Genomic DNA, 6,000 nt, shown 5'->3' with positions numbered 1-6,000 from the left:
CTAAACCATGTCCCTAAGCACCACATCTACCCAATTTTTAAATACCTCCAGGGATGGCAACTCAACCTCTTCCCTGGGTAAGTATATTACATATTACAAGGAAAGACACGGATCTGACAAAAACAACCTCCTCCCTCCATGAAATGAATGTGTCATTAGAACTAAGAAGGATGTGAAAGGAAAAGGGAAAAAAACCCAAGTATGTAGAAGTATAGAAGTATGTGAGAATTCACTAACTGAATTCAGTGCATCCGCAGTGACTTTATCGAGTGCTTAGAAAATTACCTCACACATGGACTTCTACCTTGCCAACACCGACATTTAGATGGCTTGGATTGCCACATCTTCTCTAGAATAACAGAATTACACACTGCATCTCAATATTATTAAAATAATAATCTCATTCAAAACATTTGCACAATACAGTATGAAAAGATAATGTTTCCCTCCCCCATAAAAGCACAAAAATTTAAAAAACCAAATCAAACTAAACCAAAACTGTAAAACAGATCTGCTCAAATCAGCCCTATGAATATAACATCAACTGCAATCTAAGTCTTCATCAGAACTCACCCAAGAACTGTTTTATATCTTCACTGGGATAACAGAAGTTGGAAAAGCGTGTTCCACACAGATTCATTAGTAATTTTATATAACTCTGGCCTACATACATGCTTTTCCATATGTAAGACCACATGCATAAAAGTTTATACACCTACACATACACACTTTTTTACTGAGTCACATGAAAGTCATACACTAGTCTGAGAATCTCGCTTTGCACAGTGCGCCTACCACAACAGAGTGTGTGAACCCACTGTGTTCCATACCTCAGCTACCACTAATTCCCATACATTGCCAATTAATTAAATCTACAGACCTTGGAGCTCTTCCGTTTCTATTTTACTTTCTTTATGGTTGCAAAATATTTAAGTGAATTTACTAAGCTAAGCTCACAGGACTGGGCATTACTGATTTATATTTGGAATAAATGTGTAGTAATGAAACCCTACAGTTTTTCTGAGGTCATTATTAAAATTTAACAATGATTATAATGTTTCAATGGGCTCAGGAAACAGCTATTATTTATCAAGAAGCCGAAGTCAAGGCTTCTTAACAATATTGGACAAAACTGACTAATTGGACAAACAATCCTTTAAGGAAAGAAAGAGGTTATTGTTCATAGAGTGAAAACCCTGGCATAATAATTAACCACTCTGAATTTTTTTACAAAAGGTCAGATGCAATAGAAGTGCAAAGTGCTTGAAAAGTCATGTGAAAATCCTCATGTGACAAATCAAAGTACTTGGAAGAGGACATAAGCAGAACTCAAAAAAGTAAATCTAAAGTGCCTAAATCACTTAGAATCATAGAATAGAGTCATTGAATCATTTAGCTTGGAAAAGACCTTTAAGATCATTGAGTTCAACTGTTAACATAGCACTGCCAAAACCACCACTAAACCATGTCCCTAAGTGCCACATGGACATGTCTTTTAAATATCTCCAGGGATTATATGTCTACACAGACCCTAGTCTGTCTTTAAGGTCCCTCAAAGTCTAAAGTTCAAGTTCTGAACACATCCTCAGCTTCACTCCTGCCAAAGCTCAACCAGGAGTCATAAATCGGTAATTTCTTTAAGTTCTCTGAAAATAGACATTCCCGGATTGCACTTGATCCATATTAAGAGGGCCAAGACTCCTACCAAAGGTGTCAGGCGGGCCCATCATTTCCCCCTCTCCCCTTTAATTCATGCCAGGTTCTTCTTCATTAACCAAAAATGTGAAATGGTGAAAGAAGAAAAAGTTGGAGATCCCCAAGGGAATCCAAGTGTATGCTGCAGCTTGTCCTATTTTAGTCGTATCCGTCTTTTGGACAGATTGCTACCTGCAAGTGCTCCACTTACTTTTCAGGAAAAAAAAAAAAAAAAAAAAAAGAAAAAAAAAAGAAAAAACTATAACTGTTTCCAGCAATTGCACTTAACAGCCACTTTTTGCCAAGCGTTGCTGTTTGGCTCCCATGCTTCCAGGGAACATTGTTTTGTTTGTTTTCAATGGCAAGAAAAAAATAATTAATGAATTAATAGACGGTCCCTCCAGGTTTTTGTCTAGGAGTAAGGACACACCCTTTAGAATAGGGAACTGACCACAAGCTAAAGGGAGAAAAGATTAAATGGAGGGGTCCCCTTTAACTGTTAGTAGTCCTTCTCAGGACCTCGAAATTGAAGTGCAAAGGAAAAGAAGAGAAAGGGGAAAGAAATTTCCAGAAATGTTACAAAAATGGACAAATAGTATCACTATGTCGATCATTTTCCACAAGCGTTTTAATTCGTGACCTACGACAAGAATAGAAATAAAACAGAGGAAATGGCACAATGAGGGCAGTTCATGGCAAGTTTTAGGGCATGACAGATCAGGAAGTTCAGGAGATCATGAAAAGGGGAGTGTACTGAGTTTCTGCAGTTCTTTTTCTCAAAATCTAGAAATCTCATAACACAATGATTGAAAAAGCTGAAGACCTTTCGTTCAAACAGGCATGGCTCAAGGGCAGTAGGGTATATAGTTCAAACAAGGTGAGAAGAGAATGAAACTACAAATCCGTTGCCTTTTCTGTGGTGTGTCACTTCTCTTCATCAAGTCTTCGTTCCTGTATTTATTTTGTGCTTTTTACCAAATTCTTCCGTATACAGTGTTTAAGGCCAGGCTGGATGGGGCTTTGAGCAACCTGCTCTAGTGGAGGTGTCCCTGCCCATGGCAGGGTGGTTGGAACTCAATGATCTTTAAGGTCCCTTCCAACTCTAACCATTCTATGATTCTATGATTCTATGATTACAGGAAATAAGGCTGACTTCCATCTGAAGACCATTACACCTGAGATAGCTAACTGGTTCCACTCTTTGAAATTACCTGCCCATCTCTCCCTGCCAGATTAGACAGGGTGTAGAAGAACAGGAACAGCCATGAACAGGCATCCATGGTTACATGGAAGTGGTCAGGAGTGCAGGTCTCTAGAAAGTTTTACTCAGACGCAAAGGCACACATAACAGCAACAAATAACTGATCTGGTGATAAATTGGGATTTTATCTGGTGATAAATAGTTGGAGACAAATTCGGCTTTCCCCAAATATATAACAGACAATGACAGTGGCTTCAGCGAGAATAGGATTTCACTGAGAGGGTTTAAACAAAGTCCCATTATTGCCAAATCAGAACTTATCAGAAGTGTTTTAATTAATTCCCTTTGTAGATCTGAACATATTTGATTTCTCCAGCAATACAAGGGAATCTTGAAGTCAGCAGGCATTGTGCCTTCTCGGGAACATCATTCATAGCCCTGTATGTCATACGATTTCAAGAACCTAAAGCAATGTGATCTCATAGATAGCTAATGTCTAACTATCAATAAACTTATTTAAACAGAGACTTGTTTGTATAGTTCAGCTTTGGAAAGTCTATAAAATGGTGTATTTTTCCTCAAAAGGAACTCTGGGCTAAGTAATTTCTGTAATATCAGACAACTTATATAGAAAAAATAAGGTCCTCTCAAGGACTTCAGGCTTGAGTAAAATGAAACCCAGAACTATTCTTGTCACTGATGTTTACTAGAGCCCAGGCTTCAACTGAATCACAGCAGCCACATTCTTAATATAATTTTATTGTGTGACTCTTGGCACATCCAAACTTCAGCTGGGTAAAAGGAGGGAAAACATTGAAATACTATGAGAAACTTAGTATTATTAGTATTATTGTGTTATTTTAATTTTTAAAAACATTAAGCTGTGAATTGTGACTGGTGCAGCTGGTGGATATGGAAAGACAATGGAAGCTTCCTGGTTTATTGGCTGTCATTATGTTATGTTTCAATCGCTTTTCTTTCCTTGCATGTGTTAAAAGTCTATGTAAAGTCAGGCAACATGTAGTCTAAAATTAAATTGCCACAGTTACAATGGGGAAGTAGAGCATGTATTTACTTCTAAAGACAGATGACTAAAGTTAGGACCCATATCTCCCTAGATTGTCTATAGAATCAATGGAGTGGCAGGGTTTCTCTGGGACAAATTCAAAGCACCTTGCTCAGGCTTTTTCTACAGTGTCTTGTGCTGGTGCATGCAAAAACCAGATGGTCCTCTGTCATCTGTCTAAGCCACAGAGTGAGAACATCTGCACTGCTGCTGCTGTCTGTACCTGGGATGACAACTGGCCCTCAGACAAAACAGAATGGATCACATTTACACTATGTATTTGGGAGAATGTTAGTTGGAATGACCCATACAGGCACTGACAACTGTGTTCCGCGCTTGGGAACATTCCCTTCTGCTTTTTCATTTATTAGCATCTGTGTAACCACTGTCTGTGAGTATTTGATATGCTGTGGGCTACCCAACAGGGTCGCTACTGGGCCCATGGCAGGCGGTCTCTAGCTAATCTATGAAAACATCTACACTTTGCCATTTTTTCCTGTTAAAATGTGTGATAAATACAGAGGTTTGTCCCTGGGAATCACCAGGGCACCAGCATGGTCTATTTATCCACAGGTCAGGAACTATTCGTGCATGCATCGTGGGAGCTGTTTTAAACAACTGTGTTCCAGGCTTCCTCTTGATGTCAGGGAGATTTTTTTGAGTTTCTGGGTGACTGCATGTAAGTACATTTGCCCACTTGACACTTGTTAGTGGGTTTCGATACTTGCTGCTTCATGCTTTTAATTCCTTTGCTGAGTATCTTCCAAATATTTTAATGAGATGCTGATATCTTCTAAGTGTGCTTGTCTAGCACAAAGCAAAACCATTTGTGCCAGGAGTGGGGAGACCATTAACAGCTCTGGCCTTGCATTGTTCAGAAACTGCTGGGTGTAGTTCAGGATCTAAGCACTAGAAAAGCACTTTAAATGTACTATTAAGCTTTTCCTTCTTTAAGAAGACAGGAGGGATTAATCCTGGAATTCTGTTGAAATATGTTTTCACTTAATTTCCAAGAGCTTTACTGTAAATTTTTTAGGCATTATCACTGTGAATAAATACACTAATAAATCACACTTCATTTACTTTGACCTGGATTTTTGTTTCCTTACTAGTGAAACAGCTATTGTACATCTTTCATCTCTTTTATTTCTTACTGTGGTGATCACAGCTATAGCACTGAATATGACTGTTGCACACTAAATGGAAAAGGATTGCTTGTCTTCAAAGTTTTGGACTGTAGAGCATAGAAAATAGGTCAAGATATTGCTCTTTGTAGGGTGTAGACTAGGGAACAAATTATGAATCTCACAATTTCTCCATCACTGTATGTGTTAAGTTATCTCAAGCTTGTCAGAACAAATTATTTACTGTGGGTGACTTCTGCAACTGCTCTGGCTCATACATTCTACAAGGCAAAAAAAAAAAAAAGGGTAATTTTGGGTCAATGCATGCGCTAGGATACCAGCAAATAAAGTTGAAAAAAGATTCTAGAAAGTGGGCACGAGGTCCTGGTATCCTGCTTTATTTCTAAGTATAATTTGGACAGAGCTTACTTCCAGGTGAGAGCCTGTTTTGCATGCCGTACAAAGACAGAAGCTTCCTTTCCCCAGAGACTGAAATCAAATCAAAAGAACAGTTAAGAGTGGAAAAGCAGAAATTTTCTCAGTCTTACAGAATGGCACCTGAAGAATGGTGTAGAAAATGAAATCACATTGTGTTGCAAGACAAATTAAAAATCAAGAATCATGAACATTTTGTGTGTTAACACAACTGATTTTGTTTATTTTTAAACCACCCCAAAATCCAATCATGCTGTATGTACATAGATAATACACGGGATAGCACACCAAATGTAGACAAGAAAGATAAAATGTATTCTGTTTTAGTTTGCTGGTGATTTAATTTTATTTTTTTTTCATTGTACATCTGCTCAACTTGATGAAATGATCCAACCTGTATGGATTCCCACATCAACCCTCTCTCAAATCCCATGTCCACACTGTTTCTCTAACAGGAGACATCCATCATATTACCTCTA

Source organism: Numenius arquata, chromosome 12 (assembly GCF_964106895.1).
Source record: "Numenius arquata chromosome 12, bNumArq3.hap1.1, whole genome shotgun sequence".
NCBI lineage: Eukaryota > Metazoa > Chordata > Aves > Charadriiformes > Scolopacidae > Numenius > Numenius arquata.
The sequence above is the reverse complement of the archived record's forward strand: the minus strand, read 5'-3'. Positions refer to the sequence as shown.